Source organism: Anabrus simplex, chromosome 1 (assembly GCF_040414725.1).
Source record: "Anabrus simplex isolate iqAnaSimp1 chromosome 1, ASM4041472v1, whole genome shotgun sequence".
Taxonomy (NCBI): domain Eukaryota; kingdom Metazoa; phylum Arthropoda; class Insecta; order Orthoptera; family Tettigoniidae; genus Anabrus; species Anabrus simplex.
The window spans coordinates 190,293,247-190,315,621 of NC_090265.1; the positions used below are offsets into that span (position 1 = coordinate 190,293,247).

At 41.5% G+C, this 22,375-nt stretch overlaps 1 protein-coding gene across 4 annotated transcripts in view; it reads right to left on the reverse strand.

The window, feature by feature from the left end:
* Positions 1-22,375, reverse strand: part of Scp2 (Sarcoplasmic calcium-binding protein 2) — a 661,095-nt gene that overhangs the window by 244,774 nt on the left and 393,946 nt on the right. Inside the window, exon 2 of one of the 4 annotated variants that reach the window (XM_067140250.2) lies at positions 21,975-22,019. The exons of the other annotated variants lie outside the window; for them this stretch is intronic. The gene's annotated coding sequence lies outside the window, so the exon portion shown is untranslated. The remainder of the gene's footprint in view (positions 1-21,974; positions 22,020-22,375) is intronic. 4 annotated transcript variants of the gene reach the window in all.

Sequence of the window (22,375 nt, forward strand, 5' to 3'; positions counted from 1 at the left end):
GTCGGCACTGCGAACAACATCTTGTCTTCGAGCTGCACATACAACTAGTACTACTGTATCTGCGAGGAAGTAAGTAATCAACTTGCATATTCAGCTAAATTCTTGATGTTACCTGTGTTGATATGCTATGGTGAGATGAGGTACTGCCTATAATAGACTGATGAAATAGTAGCTTCATATTTCTGTAAGGTCAAGTTGCAACTGACGTAATGCTAAAATAAATATAGGCTCAGGGTAGTTCTTCAAGCACTCCATGGTGTCCGAGTGAAAGGATGGAATAATAGTGTTACTAAGAGTGGTAAAGAAACTATAGTGTACCAGGTTTAAAATTCTGAACAAGACTTGGTCAATATAACGTGTGAGGCACGATAGCAGTGGAAACAAGCATCGAGTTTGGACAGTCTGTAATAAATGAATTTGTTTTCAGTTACCCCTGCATCAAGTCAGAACGAGCTTTACATCATCATTGCGAGGAAGCCACAACCGGAGCTGAAGCCAACACGACAACGGGAATCGATCCAGGAACGTTGGGTGTACCTGATCAGCGCGACGTCGAAGGGGACATCTTCCAACCATCCAAGGAGCTGTACGAAGGACTCACGCAAGATAGGATGTCTCCAAGTGTTCACCAGTATCTGCTGCAACCGTCGCAGTTTGTCATGATATGGTAAATTCAGTGGTCCACAGGGAGGGCCGCTCCGTCATGTCATCAATCACATAAGGTCAGAGCTTTCCAATTCTCTTTCAAGCATGTCATTTAAATTTAGATAGGAATAGGGGGGCCGTCAGTCAACAGATTAGTTATGGTAGGAAAATTCTTTGTAATATAGAGCTAGGCCTCAAGCTCGAACCCCGTACATTAGGGTAGATGATTGTTTGTAGATTCCGTATTGGTGTGTTTATATTTCATTTCGATTGTATTATATTAGCGTAAGTATTATCTTCATGGGTCAGGTCGAACTCCCTTGGTCATAGTAGGTTAGTCTAACAGGTAGGCACTATTTATTGTGTCGCGTTCAGGCATTTGTTTCTGCAGACGTAGGCTGTATAGTTGAGACCAGGATTCTACCCGTTATTCACCCAGCTTTAATGACAGGGCGAGCAAGTCCGAATGTTTGAGAGATGTGAGCATTATGCATGCAGCTGACTGGATGTATTGAGATGAAAAATCCCAGCACAGTTTGAGAGTGTATTGGATGCATTAGAGATGCCTTATTATGGCCATGTGACTATCGCATATTGATTTGTGTCTTTGTATTATCAAGGTTGAGCCCATGGGAGGCGGAAATAAGACTTGTTATATTGCTGGTGATATTGAGATGAGGGCGGATAGCCCAGGTGTATTTAAAGAGTGATTTTAGCAGCCAGATTACGTGAGTTGAGAGGCGAGGTTTTGTTTTGCCTGCAGCCAGCTGAGCTCGTAAATTATGTGGATTGCCGCTCGTCAAGTGGTCGAATGGTGAGGGTTGGTGTGTGTCTGACGTCACAGTCTTGAAACTCGATGATATTCCTGTCTGCAGCGTGTCGAGTGTGTAGGGGGGGAGTAGACGACCTTGATGTTTTGGAACGCAGGGAGAGATTTTTGTTCTATTTGTTCTACTTTAATTTTAACACTGGCCCGTTTGATATTGTCCCTTTGGATATGTTGGTTGCGTTTTTTTGATTGTTCGTATATGAATATTATACGCCTTACTCTTCATGGGACTAGGGTTCGTGACCGAGTCAGGACACTATTCATTTTGTGTTTATATTTGTTGGCACCGGGGTTCGATGGTACGAGGCATAGTAATTTTTTGGGAACTACTGTTAGATGTGTATTTCGGCAGATATCCATCTTTCTAGATTTCGTTACTTACACAATTGTAACATGCTTATTACAGCACAGCTGTTTCGTGAAGGCAGTGAACTGGTTGTCATCGGCTCAACGTTATCTTTACCCAAGCATTTTGAAAGCTCTTATATTTTGTAAATAGATTTTGTTTTTGTAATAAATCCCTATTTGTTAAACGTTGAATGCAGCGATGTTTCTGTTAGTTTTTTTTTATTTAGCTGATTCTTACCTGATTAGTCACATATCCTAGTGTTTTATCTTTATGTTGCCCATTGATCCCCATATTACCCCTGAGAAGAGCGCTATTGGATGGCCGAGCCAGGATATGTCTTCAGGTAAGACTATGTGCACCAGCTCACGTTTGTGAGAGTTCTTTCACTACTGTACTCTGGGTTCGGGACCGGCTTTCGCCTGGCCGGAACCATAGAGTCCTGTAGGGCACAGTAGGGATTGGAGAAAACGAAGACACTGATCATTTTACAAGTCCGGCTCCATGGCTAAATTGTTAGCGTGCTGGTCTTTGGTCACACGGGCCCCGGGTTCGATTTTTACCATCATTGGTTAATTTCGTTGGCACGGGGGCTGGGTATATGTGTTGTCTTCATCATTTCATCCTCATCACGAGGCGCAGGTCACCTACGGGAGTCAAATCAAAAGACCTGCACCTAGTGAGCCGAACTTGTCCTCGGACACTCCTGGCACTAAAAGCCATAAGCCATTTTAATTTTTCCATTTTACAAGCACAGAATTTTAAATCTATTAGTAAAAGTGAAAGGAACACTACATGAAATCGAAACAAGAAATCACAGAGAAATATTTGTACCTTAGAACTGAAAGAGCATAATCGTTAAAAAACACACACACTTTTTTTTTTTGCTAGTTGCTTTACGTCGCACCGACACAGATAGGTCTTATGGCGACGATGGGACAGGGAAGGCCTAGGAGTGGGAAGGAAGGGGCCGTAACCTTAATTAAGGTACAGCCCCAGCATTTGCTTGGTGTGAAAATGGGAAACCACGGAAAACCATTTTCAGGGCTGCCGACAGTGGGGTTCGAACCTACTATCTCCCGAATACTGGATACTGACCGCACTTAAGCGACTGCAGCTATCGAGCTCGGTCACACACATTTTAATGGGGGTCACAATAAAATGCAGTTGCTATTATTTTGCCCACAATTATGTATTTATATAATTTATTCATTCCTCATGTAACCTATTTAATATCATTGCCATTGATACATAATGTGATATTAAAGCAGTACGGCAACAAGGGAAAAATGAAAATTCGCTCTAAGTTACAAAAGATACTACTACTACTACTACTACTACTACTACTACTAAAATGTTTTCATTCCTCCCCTGAAGGGGAAGCGGGCCTCTTAGACGGTGACGCCATCTCTCAGGCCGGGAGATTTGTTCGGTGAAGGGGATTTTTGGAGACAGTGAGGGGGTTGGCGGCCGTGGCCTATACTAGAAACTATCCCGACATTCGCCTTAGTGCAGGAGAATGGAAAACCATGAAGAACCATTCTCAGGACAGCCGACGGGTGGGGTCAGCCATGAGGTCCAGCCCGGTTCCGTCTCCCGAATGCAGAGGCGTAAAGCGACGGTAAAGCCGTGGCCACCCTTCCTCTGCTCAGTTGGCTGGTCATCGTGCAGAGCTGTTGGACCACGGACCAGCCGTGGCCACTTAACCTCCTCTCTGTTGTCTCAGCACATTGCAGCGTACGCGGTTGAGGTTGTATCACTCGTTTACAGGGTTCTGATTGCCTATTTCTATCACTCCTCCCAGAATTATATGATAGTAGCCCTACTTCATGTTACTGCGAGCCTCTTGATATGATGTGATATTTCTCGATTTGATGGTCGGTGGATGCAGAGTGGGTCTCGGCCCACAAGTGGCCACGGCTGGTCTGTGGTCTGTGGTCTGCATTCCGACCGGCCAACCGAGCAGAGGAGGGGTGATCACGGCTCTACCGTGACTCTAAGCCTCTGCACTCGGGAGACGGGACAGGGCTGGACCTCACGGTTCGCCCCAACCGACGGCTGTCCTGAGAATGGTTTTCCGTGGGTTTCCATTTTCCTGCACAAAGGCGAATGCCAAGTTCCTAGTATAGGCCACGGCCGCCAACCCCCACACCTTCTCCGAGCATCTCCTTCCCCGTAACAAATCTCCCGGCCTGAGAGACGGCGTTACCGTCTAAGAGGCCCGCCTCCCCCTTCAAGGGAAGAATGAAAATGTTTTTAGTAGTAGTAGTCCATTTGATTCAAGATACGATTCACTTATATATATGTATCACTTTTCTAGATTCATTCATATGCATAGGTTTAAAGTCGCTTCTCCAACTGCTACTCTTAAGCCCTTCAGTGATAATTCATGAGTAAGAAAAAGGAAACTTGTGTCCTCATCCCGAGGTGGTGCAGCTCTTTTCAGGCATACCCCCGAATGTAGGTGAGCTGCATGTACCATTTCAACCACATACCATTCCTCCTGCCATTTTTAAACATTTCTGGCAGTACCGCGAATCGAACCCAGGCCCCCGAGGACGGTAGATACTGTAATAACACTAACCGTTACGCTACTTGGGCGGACATTCATGAGTTAACTGAAATCCTTAAAAAATCACATTAGCTTTACAAAATATATCTCAGTTCATTCAATTATCTCTTTCTTGAAAAAGTTATATAACAGTATTACCGGGCGAGTTGGCCGTGTGGTTAGGGGCGCGCGGGTGTGGGCTTGCATCCGGGAGATAGTGGGTTCGAATCCCACTGTCGGCAGCCCTGAATATGGTTTTCCGTGGTTTCCAATTTTTACACCAGGCAAATGTTGGGGCTGTACCTTAATTAAGGCCACGGCCGCTTCCTTCCAACTCCTAGGCCATTCCTATTCCATCGTCGCCATAAGACCTATCCGTGTCGGTGCGACGTAAAGCCACTAGCAAGACAAGAAATGACAGTACCATGGCAACACATTCTCTTCATTTGTTTAATATCTTCTCTGAAAAAATAGTTTAAAATAACATAGGGATATACTTTTAGAATATCCATAGCTAAACAATTACCTAATAGTTCTAATACGACGCACAAATCAACATTACATAATTATCACAATTAATAATCAAATATTCATTTTCCGTGCTATATTCTCACATGTCCGCCTCTGTGGTGTAGTGGGTAGCGTGATTAGCTGTCACCCCCGGAGGCCCGGGTTCGATTCCCGGCTCTGCCACGAAATTTGAAAAGTGGTATGAGGGCTGGAACGGGGTCCACTCAGCCTCGGGAGGTCAACTGAGTAGAGGTGGGTTCGATTCCCACCTCAGCCATCCTGGAAGTGGTTTTCTGTGGTTTCCCACTTCTCCAGGCGAATGCCGGGATGGTACCTAACATAAGGTCACGGCCGCTTCTTTCCCTCTTCCTTGCCTATCCCTTCCAATCTCCATAATCCCTCCATAAGGCCCCTGTTCAGCATAGCAGGTGAGGCGGCCTGGGCGAGGTACTGGTCATACTTCCCAGTTGTATCCCCGACCAAGAGTCTGAAGCTCCGGGACACTGCCCTTGAGGCGGTAGAGGTGGGATCCCTCGCTGTGTCCGAGGGAAAAGCCGACCCCGGAGGGTAAACAGATGATGATGATATTCTCACATACATTACAACTTAAAACCATATCATGACCACTATAAACTTTCCTATAAATCAAATAAAAAATTCTGTCCTTGTACTGTTGCATACTGTATATCAATTGTGGAGAGTGAGTCTTGTAAATATATAGTAAGTTCGGTCTATGAGTGATAAATATCGGCAACGTGCATTTACGAAAGATTTGCCTTAGAGCCAATTGCGACGAACATTTTATTACATTAGCGAGTCATTAGACAATGGAGTTCAAGGTTTTTTTTGTTGCTATTTGCTTTACGTCGCACCGGCACAGATAGGTCTTATGGCGACGATGGGACAGGAAAGGACTAGGAGTGGGAAGGAAGAGGCCGTGACCTTACTTAATTAAGGTACAGCCCCAGCTTTTGCTGGGTGTGAAAATGGGAAACCACGGGAAACCATTTGCAGGGCTGCCGACAGTAGGGTTCGAATCTGTTATCTCCCGAATACTGGATACTGTCCGCACTTAAGCGACTGCAGCTATCGAGCTCGGTGGAGTTCAAGTTGACGCTGTAGCTACTGTATAATGTAAATCCTTTGATGTCGTTAATATGATTTTCTGATCCGAAGACTAACAGAAACAAAGGTGAATAGAAGGGTAGTTAATATTCAAGAGTTATTGACAGGTTACATGCAAAGGATAAAAGTGGAAAGGGAATATTCAGAGAAAATTACTGCCATGTCGGGAGTCCCAGAGGGCAGTGTCATTGGATCGCTTTTGTTTCGTGTTTATCAACAATCTGCGGAACGAAATAGAAAGCGACTGCAAAATTGCAGGTGATTACATGGTGTATAAACGGAACTCCGCGGTTCTGAAGCTGTTGAAAGAGGATCTACCGAGCTCGATAGCTGCAGTCGCTTAACTGCGGCCAGTATCCAGTATTCGGGAGATACTGGACTCGAACCCCCGTGTCGGCAGCCCAGAAGAAGGTTTTCCGTGGTTTCCCATGTTCACACCAGGCAAATACCTTAATTAAGGCCACGGGCGCTACCTAACCACTCCTAGCCCTTTTCTCTCCCATCGTCGAGACCTACCTGCGTCGGTGCGACGTAAAGAAACTTGCAAAAAGAAAAAAAAAGAAAAAAAAGAAAAAGGAGGATCTACACCTTCCACACGTGGCGGCTGATAACAGAATGTAAATTAACACATGCAAATATTATTGCATAGCAATAGGCTGGATGAGAAGGTACAATAACTTTAACTCAGTCTCTCTATTAAGTCATCAGCCCAGAGGCTGGTTGGATCCTGAAATAGTACAACCAGAGGTTATGCCGTTACAGGGAAACACTGATTGCGGCGCCAAACAGAGGCGTACTATCTGCATCTGACGAGAAGTCGCGGCAGCTTGTAGATACGGCAGGAGTAATAGATACTACACTCTTAGCTACAAACATCAGTGGTGACAGACAATGAATCAATGCATATTCATTATTAAACTGTTCATTATACAGTAAATGTGTGACTAAGGCACGATTGCTCTACCACACTAAAACTTCTCGACAGCACCTGAATTCGCAAGAGTCTCCGTAGACGGAACAGATGTTTATTGTCAGGTTTTGAGACTTGAGATTGGCGCATGCACGACAGCTGTGCTTACCCCTCGCACTTCTTACCCTGGGTCGATGCGACTTCTCGTTAGACGCCCATAGTACTAGACAAGATAAGGAGAGAGGTAGTTTTCTCACCGGATCAGAAAGTTCTATTGCAGCACGACTGACGCTGTAAGTAGCACCTTTCACAACGCTCAGAGCACTAGTCGTCCTCAACATAATTATCCCATACCTCAGCAGCTTCCGTACTGTCACAACCATGGATGAGACTAGGTCAGAAACATTCAAACATAGTACTGGATATATATTGTGGAAGGTGTGTCGCGTAGCTGTGAGATCGCATTCGGGAGATAATAGGCTCGAATCCCATCGTCGGCGGCCCTGAAAATGGTTTTTCTGTGCTTTCTCATGTTCACACCAGACCATAATTAAGGCCACGTCCACTACCCTCCCATTCCTAGCTCTGTCCTATTCTTGCATTGCCGAACATCTTCGATGTGTCCGGCTCCATGGCTAAATGGTTAGCGTGCTGGCCTTTGCCACAGGGGTCTCGGGTTCGATTCCCGGCAAGGTCGGGAATTTTAATCATTGGTTCATTTTTCCTGGCACGGGGGCTGGGTGTATGCGTTGTCTTCATTATCATTTCATCCTTATCATGCCGCGCAGATCGCCTACGGGTGTCAAATCAAAAGATCTGCACCTGGCGAGCTAAACCCGTCCTGGGATCTCCCGGCACTAAAAGCCGTACGCCATTTCATTTTTTCATCTTCGATGTGTTAGTGCGACGTTAAACCACTAGCAAACAAAAAAATTAAAAATGCAGTACTCATATTTCTATGCAACAAACTTTTTTATAAGTACAGTACAGAATACAGAGGTCAAGAAAACAGCACGTGGATGTTTCAAGCTTAACTTAATGCGTTCAGTTCTTAAGGTGCATTTTGACTTATACATTTCTATACGTTTCCCGTTAGTGTAGAATCATTCCGGTGAAATTCACAGCACGGTTGTTTGCCCGTGTCATTAGGTCAAATCCACCACTGTGCATCGTAGAGACAATCATGCCCAGCTAACGTATCTAGGTTGGGCCGTCTTTTCAAAACAGACGAAAGAAAACGATTTGGCATTGCGCCGGTCCAGGAGAGACTGTGAAAGTGAATTTCGAGAGTTGTGATATGCTACAGGCTGAAAATCACTGGTAAGATACCCAAGGGATAAAATATGCAACGACGGGACGACACACAACACGACAACATGAAGAGCATAAATATACTCCCCGACCTGTCTCATGACCGAATCAAAAAAGAAACAGCAGAGCCACATAGCGAACTCTGCATCGGCCTGATAAATATGATGGTTTATATTAGTGTTGGCTACTGAATGCATGATTCATAGCAGTGTATCGATTCACTGAAGTGTCGAGTGAATCGATTCACAGGAACGGCGAGCTCACGGCACACGATTCAGCTTACTCCCAGCGGACAGTGCTGAGTGGCGCACTCACTGGATGTTGACGGGCAGCCGAGCTTCCGCTGCAGCGAGAAAGTGAATCATGGCACATCGAAAGAATCGTGAACGAGCTCGGCTCAGTGAGACACAAGATACACTCGGCTCCTTATCGGCACACTGGACACTGGCGGAGAGCCGAGCTTCCGCTGCAGTGAGACATACAGTGAGCCATGGCACACGGAAAGAATCGTGAACGAGCACGGCTCAGTGAGACACAAGATACACACGGCTCTTTATCGGCACACTGGACACTGGCGGAGAGCCGAGCTTCCGCTGCAGCGAGACATACAGTGAGCCATGGTACACTGAAAGAATCGTATGCTATAATGGACTCTCGAGCTCAGCTCATTTGAAAATAATACCAATTTGCATTCACTGTCCTCTTCTTACAGTACTCAAAACAGAATTCTGAAGTAGCTAGTAAGTAGGTAGGCTACTAGGTTATACTATTTATTAGTTTAATGAACCTTAGTAATATAACTTAGTTGACATTTGACAATTAAACTCGACTCTAGCCTGCCCTATGACTATGATTCATGCTCATGACCACTCAAAAGTACCTGTTTTATATTGGGAACAACGGTTCAGTATTCTCTCAGTTCATATGTCACATCGTTGCACAAGACTTCAATCATATGTGGGCAGTAAGAATGCTGACTGACCCAATAACTTAACCAACAGTAAGTTGAATCAGAAAACCAGCGGGCTACTGTTCATCTTGGGTAGCCTATACAAAATATGACGATTTAAAAAAAAAATCCTCATCTGATAGAAAAATACATATTTTCAAAAATGACTGAGCGAGTTGGACGTGTGGTTAGTATCGCGTAGCTATGCGCTTGCATTCGGGGGATGGTGGCTTCGAATCCCACCGTCGGCAGCCGTTAAGATGGTTTTTCGTAGTTTCCCCATTTTCACACCAGGAAATGCTGGCACTGTACCTTAATTAAGGCCATGGCTGCTACCTTTCTAATCCTAGACCTTGCCCATCCTGCGTCGCCGGAAACCTCCGATGTATTAGAGTGACTAGCATTTTTTTTCTAAGAAAGGAGTTCATAGTATGAAGATCAGATGACAGCTGCGAGTACCTAATGCTGTTGCTGCTGTCTTACCAGTATATACTACACACATGCAGTAGGAGCGGTCACTAATGTGCCGTGAATCGGATCACTGTATCGATTCAGTAACGTGAACGGAATCAAGTGAATCGATTCAGTAAAATGAATCGAATGTCCCATCCCTAATTTATATTCGAGTATGATTAGACTGAATTGATTAGGTTATATAGGATTGCCAATAGTTATTTAACATTGCATTTATTGTTGTTTATTAAATAGAATGGCAATGCAATAAAATAAAATAAAATAAATAAAAATAAATACAAAATAAAAATAAAATAAAATAAATAAAATTAAATAAGACACAGATATAATGCGATTTGGATTTCCAATCTCTTGTATAACATTTTTATGATCCTGATGGTAATGACACTGCGCCATGTTCAGGTTTGTTTAATACTCATCTTCAAAAAATGTGGCGTTGCTGTTATTTGTAATTGTTCTATTAAGTGTCTATTTAATATGTGTTAAGGGTGAGATATTTTTAAAAAAGTCAGGAGACACGAATTACCTCAACTGGAAGATTTGTTAACACGATTATTTATACGACGACAGTTGTTAAGAGTATTAGAAGTCGTTATTATGAGATAAACAAACAACCAAACACTATTGTCTATCTAACAATTCTATTTGAGGAAAATGATACACAGAACAAAAAAATTAAGTCCAAAAAGAAGAGACACTCTCAGCCTTGTCTCTCATGCCTTGAAGAATAGAATCACCTACCTGTCAGTGGTTGGGAAGTATTGGGTTTCTCTATTATCTGTGTCGGCAGAAGATCTGGAGAAACAATTGGTGAATGGTACAGACAAGTTCTTGGAGAATAAGTACAAGATAAAAATAAATGCAGGGCAAAAGTAATGGAAAGAAGTCGAATAAAGTCAGGTGATGTAGGAAATATTATGTTAACAAATGAGGAGTTAGACGGATGTTGTTAATTGGGTAGTAGAATAATGATAGCAGAAGTAAGTAGGACTTGAACTGCAGAAGATTTTCATAAGAAATTAAGTATACATATTGGAAATATGTTTCTGAAGGAATTTCTGCGGAGTGTGACTTTGTATGGAAAGGGAAGGGGAAGCTTTTTGAAATTTGGCGTTGCAGAAAAACTGTGAAGTTCAGATGAGTGGATCGGGTCAAAAATGAAGAGATACTGAATTGAGTTGATAAGATGTGAAAGATTTGTCGAAACTTGACCAGAAGAGACAGATTGATAGAACACATCTTGAAACTTTCAGGACTTGTTCAGTTAATCTTTCAGTAAGAACAGTGGGTTAGACCAAGGTATGAATATGACAATGAGATTACAGTAGATGTACTATAGTAGTTACGTAGATATTAAAAGGTTAGCACAGGATAGAGTATCATGGCGAGCGGCATTACATCGGTCTATGGACTCACGAACCTAACAAAAACAAATACAGTCAATACGAAAAAGAATTTCTCTGATACGTTAATCCATTTGGACAATTAAAACAGGCAATATTTAATATTAAAAACTGACTAACATACAAGCTATTGAAATGTGGGTATATCGTATTAAGTTCAAAGTTCAAACATGAAGTTTAACGTTAACCAACTCCTTCACTTGGCTGCCCTATAGATTTTATCTCCAGATGCTTCCAGGTTTTAAGGATCTTACGATGAGGAGCACGTAACATTTGACAAGCAGCTCCACTCGAGGCTGTGTGAAAAGTTCCAGGGAGACGACACACTGCCTGCAAAGAATAAAGGCGCTCTTCATTTTCAGTAAAAAGTTTGATCCATCATTCACGTGTAGAGTTGAACGCAAACATCAACTTCGTCGTGTTATCAGAAAATGGATTTACGTATATTATTCCGCCAGAGTATTCCGAAGTTATTGGTTCAGAAACAGAAATAAAAGTAAAGACACTCTTTTATAAGAGGTCGGTTCACGAGAGTACTGAAGTGCTGCACGTCTGGGACGAGTGGCAAAAAGCGAGCATATGAGAATGATGAATCCCTCGCAGTTGAAACTTGGATGAAGTATTATGTTTCGCAATCGTACCTAAGGATAAGTGCAAAATGATGAAATATTGTCGATCACTTGACTTCCCCCCCCCCCCGCAACTATTTGCTAGAAGGCTAGAGGATTATACAAGATGAAAGGAACCCATCATGGAAGTTAGGCGAGAAGCTCCTGGAAACAAATTTTGATGCTGATGAGATCTGGCATGAAGAATGGACCTCTTCAAATCTTGACCATCCTTGTAGAGCTCTTCCTGGTTTCAACTTACCGAGAAGGGAATGGACATCTCTAAACAGAATCAGGACAAACCATGGAAGGTGTAAATTCTGGCTTCACAAGTGGGGACAATCTGAAGACCCATTCTGCGACTGTGATAATGTGCCTCAAACCATCCAGCACGTTGTTTTGGATTGCCCAAAAAAAAGATTCAATGGATCTGTTCAAGAATTACATAGTGCCTCTACAGAAGCAGTGGACTGGCTGAAAAGTCTGGACATTAAGTTTTGAATGCTGACCTGTAAATTACATACTTATTTAAGAAATATGTATTTATTTGTATTTATATGTATTTATAATGTATCCTTGTTTTGCCATACTAAATAAATAAATAAATGACAGAATGTTTATTATGAAGACGTATAGCTTAATTTATAATCTCGTCGCCATAAGACCTATCTGTGTCGGTGCGACGTAAAGCCCGTAGCAAAAAAAAAAAATATATATAATCATTTAAGTTTTCCCAGATATGCTCCTATGTTAAAGTATGCTTGGACAGTATGTGGATTTTTACTACGTTTACATAAAGACGTGTTCAACATGTACTAGATATCAACTTCCAAGCAAGTACAAACTGTTTTGTTTCCAAAATATGAAGTGATTGCGTTTATCCCGTGCTCTTGGTGTGTTTCCAGCCTTGCATTCTGACAGTTCATTTGCACCGTATGGAGTGAATATGCAGTAAAGTATTTTCACTTTCATATTCCCTACACCTTCAATGTTGTTTGTTACTTTTGTTTGTTCGCTTCTCAATTGATCCACATTTCGGATATGCACAGGTCTCCATGGTAAGTGATCAATATTATTACAGTTACGACTAAGAGTAAAGTATACACATACTTGATCCTTTTATAATAATATAGTTTTAGTGTACACGAAGTAACATAATAAAATACTTAAATTTCCTGTATAGTCTATATAGTTTCGTTACAATTTTGTAATTTTTGAACATTTATTTTTGTGTCACAAATCCGTAGAATAACAGTCGTCCAGCTCCATCACTAAATGGTCAGCGTTTTGGCCTTGGATCCAGGAAGTTCCGGGTTCGATTCCAGGCTGAGTCGGGGATTTTAACCTTCATTGGTTAATTCACCTTGTTCGGGGGCTGCATGTGTGTGCCGTCTTCATCACAGACATGCAGGTTGCCTTTGTAAAAGACCTGCACCAGGCTTTTCCGGAAGCTATACGCCATTGTTATTTTAGAGCAACAACATAAAAACAATTGTAACTCTACAAGATAGTAAACAGTAAAGTATTTTCAGTTTCATATTCCCTACACTTACACCTTCAAAATGTATCTTGTTAGCTATACAGAAACATAAAGTTCTGTCCATTATTCAAGTCTCAGGTGAGGATTTTCTTACATCCGTGTTTACATTTGGCGAGGTTGCAAATTGTAAAATTTCTCAAGCATGCTCATCCGGACTATTTCTTTAACGATTCCAAGCGAGAAATTTCTTTGTGAGTCTCGAATACCAGCCGTTATCAAAAGGGCGGATTTCGACCCGAATTTTCTCCTACCATGCAATTATTCTAACCAAATTTTGAAGTAGATTTAATTTCGAGTCTAGGGTCGTATAACTCAGCCTAAAGTACAAATAATTATTATGGATGTTTAATAATTGAAATCAGAATCAGAGCTAGCGAACCTCATACCATTAAAAAATTTCAAGATCGATCAGTTTGACAGCACACCGCAGACTCTAGCTAACAACTGTCTAAGACTTACAACAGTTTCGGCTTATTTCTTTAAGACATTTTCAGTTTACCGAGAACTTAGTACGATATTTTCTTGCCTTTCAAGGTTATTCATTTTCTTTAGACGTCATTCTCACTCTCTGACTGTCGGAGTATTTCTTTTACTGCCATAAGACTTACGAGCTTGAGTGAATCGAATCAACTACCAAAACAATAACAGAAACAAATCCAACAACAACAAAACATCAGAAAAAGGTTGTCTACTATATTATACATTATAAGATAACCTTCGATGATCGGGGCACCGGGTTAAATTCCTGGTCGGGTCAGGTGATGGGTGTTTGTACTTTTCCTAACTTTTCTGCATTCACAGACATCATGAAGCACTATCCTGCACCACGTTTGCAAGAATTTCCAATAAACGGTAGACGCCACCCATCCGAGGGTCTGCCTAGTTAGGGTCGCGGCAGGCTATCAATAGTCACAAGAAATAAAATGACGACGATGAAGACTATAACTAGGGCAATAATGAATACAGCGGAAATGGTTATGAATTGTGTATTATATTTTCAAATAAAGGCCTAATGCTTTCATCTACTGGCGAAACACTCCAGGATTTATTTGTATCAGCATGTGTTGCCCCAAATAACGCAGTATAAATCAGAATATCATCTTCAACTATTGACGTGATGCATCTGACCTCTGTAACTCTAGCATAGAGGATAACGTTCCCTCTCAAACAAAGGGATGCTCAGTTTAGTACCCAGGGGTTGTCGGCGCAATTCTTGTGGGAAATAAAATAAAGCATATTGAATATTCCTCTTCAAATCCAATTTTAATGAACTAGGCCGTCTCGCTTCTTGTTTATCACGTCAGGTTCAATCCCAGACTAGGAAACATGAGTGAGAGCTTAGAAATAGTTTGTTAATATCGAAGTGCAAGTGGGGATGTAATAGCTAACGGTACTTCTGGCTACTACTACTAAAATGTTTTCATTCCTCCCCTGAAGGGGGAGGCGGGCCTCTTAGACGGTGATGCCGTCTCTTAGGCCGGGAGATTTGTTACGGTGAAGGAGATGCTCGGAGAAGGTGAGGGGGTTGGCGGCCGTGGCCTATATACTAGGAACTGTCCCGGCATTCGCTTTAGTGCAGGAGAATGGAAAACCACAGAAAACCATTCTCAGGACAGCCGACAGTTGGGGCCAGCCGTGAGGTCCAGCCCCGTCCCGTCTCCCAAATGCAGAGGTGTAGAGCCACGGTAGAGCCGTGGCCACCCCTCCTCTGCTCGGTTGGCCGGTCAGAGTGCAGAGCTGTTGGACCACGGACCAGCCGTGGCCACTTACGTTCCGAGACCCACTCTGCATCTACCGACGTAGCTAACGGAGTACGGGAAAGCATGGCTACAACTCACTTTAGGTATTGGTGCTTGAGGGATTATTTAACGGTTTTTTTGCAAGTTGCTTTACGTCACACCGACACAGATAGGTCTTATGGCGACGATGGGGCAGGAAAGGGCTGCGAGTGGGAAGGAAGTGGCCGTGGCCTTAATTAAGGTACGGACCCAGCATTTGCCTAGTGTAAAAATGGGAAACCACGGAAACCATCTTCAGGACTGCCGGCAGTGGGGTTCGAACCTACTATCTCCCGAATACTGGATACTGACCGCACTTAAGCGACTGCAGCTATCGACCTCAGTATTTTACGGTTTAATCTTCATAAATACCGACATTTGTCTATATATATGTGTTAAACATTATAATGTGATATATAGGGTAAAGGGAGGTATGTTCGTGATACAGGTTAAATTCATGATAAATCTTCGATTATCATGTGTCCGCAAGAGTGATGAAGACCAATGCAAGTAGCTAGAGACATCTGTTGAGAACTCAGGGAACTAGTAGTAAAGTTGAAAAGCTTAGTCTGCAATAAGGAAGTTCATGATACTTATTCAAAAATTTACCCCGACTTTAATCTGTCTCACGAATATATCTCCCTTCACCGTATACGAGATCTGACCGTTGCTTAGTTTACTTTCTGTACCTTACGCGGGGAGGAAATGTTTATCTACTTTGATTATATTATTACGTTCTTTTGCTGGTGAGACGTATTGTTTACAGTACACTAGATCTTCCGGTTTGGGATAGAACAAATTTAATACTTCCAATGACCTGTCTCAATCTCATCCTTGGCTTTGATGATATGGAAGTGATTGAGGTATGAGTGATGCTTGTAATACCATTCCTTATGTAGTTAGTCCCTGTTACGAAATATGTGAAAACGTTGCTCATAGGATCGGTAGGTGCGTGCATTTCAGTGGGCTTAGTAGACTGGTAGGTAATAGCAACTTTTTGCTCCACGAGGAAAGCAACAGGAAACTGCCTCACTCCTCATTATTTTGACATATTCTACTGCCAAGAGACCCGTGACCGTGGCTTCGACAATGGAGTTGCACATTTTGGTTTTTCTCTTAAGTTTCAATACATTTTTATATCCTATAATCACAATTTTGGGCTCCATGGCTAACTGTTTAGCATGGTAGCATATAGTCCAAAGCGTCCCCAGTTCGATTGCCGGCGTGGTTGGAGGTTTTACATTAATTTGTTAATTCCTCTGGTTTGGGGACTGGGTGCGTGTTTAGTCTTCAACGTTAGAATTTATCATAAGTCGGGCCCCATTCTCATAGAAGCGAAGGTCCCCTGTATATGCCATTTCGAAAGACCTGCACCAGACCTCTTCGGAGGTTATTATTACTATAATCTAGTATCTTCTTGAAGGGTTTCATCTGTTCTTTCGCATTGCTATCCCCCTAAAGCAAAACCATCTCCATACAGTGAGCGAGGGGCTCTTACAATTATATGAGTGGAAGGTAAAGGCTTGCACTAATGTCGGCATTGAGCGAGATAGAGTGGTTATCCTTTTGTCGCCAGGAATTAACTTGGTACTAATTCATGGTGTTGGCTGAGTGAACCTCATCTTCAGAAGTGGAATCTCGTTTCTACGTTTTTCGACTTCCTTGCGGAAAATCGAACCCACAGCTTTCGGATTGAATCGTGCACGCCACCTCTCTCCCACTGGCTAGGCATCCCGTATTGCCAACCCGCACACGAGAACAAAAACCCATCAGAAACACGATAAGCGGCTGCAGTGCATCGGATTGGTTGGCCATGGTGAATTTGCAATTTTTTGTTAAATAATTTTGTCATTACAATTATTGATATTTGAAAACACCTCATAGTATACCAATATTATCTATTTGAATCGACCGCAAATAGTTGTATTAATCTCTATATATAAATTTGTAGGGGTTCCGCTGTCTGTAATTTCGTTTGTTTTGCCAATTTTTCAGATATTTATCCGATTTAGGTCAACTCAAGACCGTATCAGTGGTTTTTAGCTTTCGTGTCTGTCCGTCTGTTCCACCATCATGGCGAAACAGCTGGATAGATCTCAACCAAAATTCATATATAGAGTATACTAATCCAAGGGAAGGTTTAGGTATATATATGATTTGAAAATCACTGAATATACTGGGGGTTTATAGGGAAATCACAACAGTTTTCTTCCATTTTCTCTTATACTATTTATTTTCTGTAAAATTCGTGGACTACATGTTAAACGTCCCTTCATTTTAAACAACTTTGTTATGAGCATAATTTCGCTTACCCTTCAAATGACGGAGAATATTACTATTTTCTGCGGGTATCATGTTCTACATTGAGTGACAGACAGACCGACAACCAACCTACAGGTTACTATGGCAACGTCTCTGACTGCTTGCCGGCAGGGAAGTAACGTATTGCCATTTCCGTCATCATTCCTGTAAACTCGTGGTTGTTCCTTGGGTGGAAAGCAAGAGAGACGTCAATCAGCCATTCTGCGGGATATTGGCGGTAGACCGTTGGAGGTTACAATCGTCCACGAATAGCACTAAGGGACGTTGTTAATATTTGAGCAGTACCGCGGAGTGAAACGCATTATTTCACACCGTAATGTGTTTTCTGGCATTTGGTGTAATGTTTATTGTATTTGTTTTATACATCTGTTCTTCGCTTTATTTTCTTAAGTAATAACGCCATAAGTCATCATCTTATCTGTTTACCTAAGAACTCCTGCACCTAAATTTCTCCTCTGTTACCGTATTTTTATATCCGTAACTCATACCATCACAATTCATTGAGGGGCATTTTATTTTCAAATCCATCCACTTGGTATTTACATATTTGTCCTATACGGCTGTCCTCAGTTATAATCCTATTTTCTATTAATTTCAACCTCCTTAACTGTAGTACTTTCTTTCTTAATTACTCCGTATGTATACAAGTGCTAATCCCGAAATCTGTACACTCTTTTCTATGAGGAAATTCCAAGCTGTTCAAATGTATAACTTTTGGCCCCGGAAAATATCGAAATATGGGTGCAATTTCATTGACGGTACAGACCTTAGTTTCAGGTAACTGGTGGCTAAACGGTAAGTCGTATCACGAAACAGACAACAAAATCGCCGTTCAATTTGGAGAGATCTACAACTTTGGTCCTACCATATATTGTCGTATCTCGATCCCTTATACTTAGATAGAACTGCATTTCTCACATTTAAGATAATTTCGTACTTTTACACGCACATCTTATCGTTTGACATACTTATAGGAAAGATAGAATCATAAATTGCGTACGCACATCGATACGACCAGTGGTCATACATTAGTAAACTTTTATGATTTCAGCTGCCACATAAGCATCCGAAAAACAAAGTAATGTGTGAAACCTGTACCCAAATTTCGTCCTATTTAATGTTTCTAACTCAATCTAATCCATAAATATAGGAGATACGAGAAAATGTCATAGCACCAACCATGCAGAACACTAAAATAGGCGTCCGCTGGTGGAATTGTTGATCAAATTAAAGCTGCTAACTTTTTATTTTAATGGTTTAATTCCATTCATTTGTTGATATAAATTACTGTTTAAAGCAGTAAATCTCCAAAGAAAGGTCTGCACTCATAAACGTGCCCGTGCTTATCTATAAAAATAAAGCTGTAGTGGTTCGCTGTCGTTAATTTCGTTCGTTTTGCCAACTCTTCAGATATTTATCCGATTTAGGTCTGTCTGTTTGACCGTGTTTTCCACCATCACGGCGAAACGGCTGGATAGATCTCGACCAAATTTCATATGTAGAGTATACTCAACCCGGGGGAGGTTAGGTATGCATATGGTCAAAAGATCACTGAATAGACTGGGGGTTTATAAAGAAGCCACACCAGTTTTCTTCCATTTTCTCTTATACTATCGACTTTCTTTAAAATCCGTGGACTATATGTGAAACGTCGCTTCATATTAAACAACGTTTGTTATGCACACAATTTCACTTGGTCACTGGACACTCTTTCCTTTGAGGGAATATTCCAGGCTGTTCAAATGTGTTAATTTTAGGCCCCAGAAAATATCGGAATCTGGAGGCAATTTCAATGGCGGCGCAGAACCTCGTTTTCTGGTACTCATTTATAGTGTTGGCTGAGTGAACCTCATTTCCATAAGTAGAATCACGTTTCTAAACGGTAAGTCATTTCACAAAGCAGATTACATAATCGCCGCTCAATTTGGAAATATCATCAACTTTGGTGTTATGTCTTATTGTCGTATCTCGATTCTTTAGAGAGCGCTGCATTTCCCGATTATAATAAAATCTCTCTAACTGGATTGTGACTGGCACTAGGAAAGGGGGCCTGTTATTATAATGAAAACTACCCATCTCTATTGTGAATGGCAGTTGGCAAGTGAGCCTGGCGTTACTGTAGAAACTCCCGAACTCGATTGTGAATGGCAGTAGGAAATGTGGCCTGCCATTATCATAAACATTTACCCAATGTGCACCTTACATCAGAAACAACGTACGAGGTCCTCTCCGTTTCGTTTCTCGGATAGCACTGCGATACATGCAATTTAATATAATCTTACTCAATGCGTGAACAGTTACTTACGTAGAACTCCGTATACAAGGTAGAATACCGCAGCGAAGCACGAGTACATTTGCTAGTAATACATAATAATACATTTTTAAACTTCAGGCTGTCCACAGTGTGTGTGACGAATGCATCTGAATTACGAATTATTCTGATGTTATTGGTATATCAGCATTCATTGTATAATTCATCGTTATCACAGAGCATTATTTAAATAATATTCATTCATTAAAGAACTACAATATTCTGAATTTAAACATCCAAATTTATGCTAAATTAGGTGTATTTTACAACTCGGAATAAGTGGAAATACATATTGCCAAGGTCGCAGCCAGATAATATCTTCGATGGGCGGAAGGTGGGAGTGGCAGGGGAATTGATACGAGGTCTATTATATTATTATCTCCCTCTGTGGGTTAGTAGTAGATTATCGTATTCTGAAGTCCATAACGTCGGCGATAAGTAGGATGAAGAGGTCAGCTCAATGCCTATCTGCCTTTGCCTCCACGGCTTAACATAGTATTAATTTTTGGTATAGGATAAGCACCTCTCCAGTACGATTCCTTGGCTGAATTATCAGCGTTGAGGCCTTCGGTTCAGAAGGTCCCGGCTTCGATTTTCGGTCGGGTCGGTGATATTAATCGCATCTGATTAATTCTTCTGGCTCGGGGACTGGGTATTTGTGTTTGTCCCAACACTTTCCTCTACATATTTAGACAATACACTACACTATCAACCACCACAGAAACACGCAGTAGTGATTTCATCCCTTCATATAGGGTTGGCGTCAGGAAGGGTATCTGGCAGTAAAACAGGGCCCAATCCACATGGGTGGCACAGTTTGCACCCGCAACCGCACAGGTGTGGGAAAAGTGGTAGAAGAAGAAGATAGGCACCTCTCCAGAAGTAGGTCTCATTTCTCCAGCATCGCCTCAAATGAAAATGACGATCGATTATGTCTTAATAAAGTTGTACTTGCGTCAAATGAGCAAGATTACCAATTCAACTTTACGGTCCTGGATTCATTAATACTAGGTAGAAAAGGGTAGGCAAATAGGTTCTTGAATTAAAAGTAAATTGTGTCTTTTGTACTAACTGAAACAATTAAAGCAAATCTCCTTTAACGAAATGAAACCGATATGGTAGTCCGCTATACAGGATCATCACCCTTATTCTCATAAAATCACAAAAGAAAACAAGCCTTTGCGTAAGCACGGTTAAAGAGATCACTAAAATGCTTCGAAATGCCGCATAAAGTAATGTAACTTCCCCATAAATGGGAAATTAAGAGAAGGCACATCGAAGATGTTCAGCTTCGTTCCTTTTCTGAGTCAAATTTTATCGCTATAAACTGTCATTCATAGGACAGAAGAATCCCAGCCTTAGTTATAACATTCCAGTTTATGGTCTTGCGACGCTCGTAATTGCTACTTGGTTTTAAAATGCGCAATAGAAATGTGGTCGTGCTCCAGGACACGGGATGAACATTGAAGGCGCAGCCTCCTAGAATATTGATGGCTCTTGCCAGCTTAATTCTTAATGCTCGGGGAGTCCCGGCTTTAGTGACCCTCTTCATTTCCTAGCAGGCCTTCAGTCATCCTCAGAATACAGCAGCGTCGGCCTCCTCTGGCTGTATGAATAGACGACGGGATGAAAACTCTTCCGCGTACTTTACTTTGTAAACGAAAATCTTCCTAAAATAAGTCCATCCCCTAAGGAAATATTCCTAAATTCATTTACATCGAGGTATGTCCGTTGGATACATTCTGTTCAAATGGTTTTGGGTTCGATATCAGGACCTGTTAAAAGAGTTTTTACAAACGTTTTAAAATGGGCTTATATCATCATACAAGCACACCTAAGAAACCACCTGGTTCAAGAAATAGTAACCTTAGCTATAAATCTGATACTAACAGTGGAGTGGTTGAGCATTTGAGGTTGCCATAACTGTTTTATGGACCTTTATTTTCTTTAGCCGAGAACATCTCCTGAGTGCGTGATGAAGGTGGTTTTCAAAAACATGGCAATAGTAGGTTGCATCGATCGTCACTGACTACCATTCAAACCCGAGTGATATATATATATATATATATATACAACAATTATTAGAATAAATTTTGACCTACAACATCTTAGTGACTATGCAAATAAAACAGTTTTTAATACTATCGAATAAAACTCAAGTTATTATTATCGGTGCCAATAACAACTTATATTCCCCTCAAGAAACGGGACATTTTTCCAATAATTTTTAACCATAAAACCATACCCTAAATTTATGGTTTCAGGTGTATGTATGGGTATGGTATTCTGTGTTCATGCTTTGCTAATGTGTTAGTATTAAATAATGCAGTTATGATACATATTTATTAGTATTAAGACTCACCAACTACGTAAGTCCTTTAGTGATCCAGACTGATCAGGAACTCACCTGAAAATAAACGATATACAGCATATTAGCACACTGTGATAGAACCTTAAACACAGCATAATTCAATTTTAAACTGTGATTCTACTAGTACTGCTACTACTACTACAACCACCAATCACAATACTACCAAACAAAATAATAAGACACATTTAACTATAAGAAAATGAAGACTGAAAGTCCACGGACATCTGTTCAGAATAGATGAAATGCGCTTAACAAAACAATATTTGCAAGTAGTGGACAATAGACCTAATAAAGGAAGATCAGAGAGAACTTCAACGGAGGAAAGAAGAGAGGCTTCCAGAAATGTGTTCCCAGTTACATGACATGGTCTTTAATGATCGTAAACGAATACA